The sequence below is a fragment of the Hylobates moloch genome, unplaced genomic scaffold (assembly GCF_009828535.3).
Source record: "Hylobates moloch isolate HMO894 unplaced genomic scaffold, HMol_V3 SCAFFOLD_14, whole genome shotgun sequence".
In the NCBI taxonomy this organism is placed as follows: domain Eukaryota; kingdom Metazoa; phylum Chordata; class Mammalia; order Primates; family Hylobatidae; genus Hylobates; species Hylobates moloch.
In genome coordinates, this window is record NW_026652289.1 from 54,142,002 (window position 1) to 54,143,136 (window position 1,135).

The 1,135-nt window shown below is 34.3% G+C and overlaps 1 non-coding gene across 1 annotated transcript; it reads left to right on the forward strand.

Annotated features, from left to right (window-relative positions):
- Positions 1 to 657: 657 nt before the first annotated feature.
- Positions 658 to 727, forward strand: LOC116482801 (small nucleolar RNA SNORD77). Its single transcript, XR_004252064.1, has one exon. It is a non-coding gene; the product is annotated as a small nucleolar RNA SNORD77 (small nucleolar RNA).
- Positions 728 to 1,135: the final 408 nt, after the last annotated feature.

Sequence of the window (1,135 nt, forward strand, 5' to 3'; positions counted from 1 at the left end):
ATCACTTGAGCCCAGGAGTTCGAGACCAGCCTGGGACAACATAGCAAAACGCTGTCCCTATAGAAAATACAAAAAATTAGCCAGGCATGGTGGCATATACCTGTCCCAGCTACTTGGAAGGCTGAGGTAGGAAGATCGCTTGAGCCAGGGAGGTTGAGGCTATGGTGAAGCAAGATTGTGCCACTGTACTCCAGGCCAGGTGACAGAGTAAGACTCTGCCTCAAAAATATAAATATAAATATAAATAAATGAATAAATAAAAGTACCTGCTATGTTTTAATATTTAATCTACTTGGAACTTATTTTTGTATGATATAAAATGGAGGTCCAATTATTTTCCTGATAGATATCATCATCATTTATTATATAATCCATCCATTTCCCACTGAATTAAAATTGCACTGTTCACATTTTATGTTCTTAAAAACAGATATCTATTCCTGGATTCTCTTTTCTATTCCACTGGTTTATTTGTCTATGCCCAGGCCAGTATTATATTGATGCTATTGTCGTATCTTTGTAGTGTCTTCTGAGATCTAGTAAGCCAAGTGCACCCTTAGTGTACTTCTTTCTACATTTATTGGCTATTTACAAGTACTTTATTCTTTCCAAATAAATTGTCAGATAATTTAATCCAATTAAAAAGAAACTTGTTGGATACTATGACAGTTGAGTCGTTCAGCAGATTGAGTCATGAAGAGATGTATACCATCTGTCTGATGTATCTGGGGTGGTTGGGAAAAAAAAACTGTTGGGATTATATTGGAATTTTTTTCTTTTTTTTTCCTTTGCTCCAGCTGCTGGGATATAATAGGAATTTTATGAATTTTATATATATTTGTAGAGTTGTCCTTTTTGTGATAGTGTCTTGATATTCAAGAAAGAAACAATGAAGGTCATATAATGCCTGCTCATTATTCAGATCTTGATTCATTTATTTCCCCAACATACATATTTGAGCACCTACTATAGGCTAGACACTGTTCTAGATCCTGGGGATTCAACTGGGAACAAAACAAAGTTTCTGCTTTTTCAAAAAAGCAGAAACTTTAGTAGTAGGAGACAGGTAATAAATATAAATACACACACACATATATATGTAAATAACTATGTAATACGTCAGATGGTATTAAAT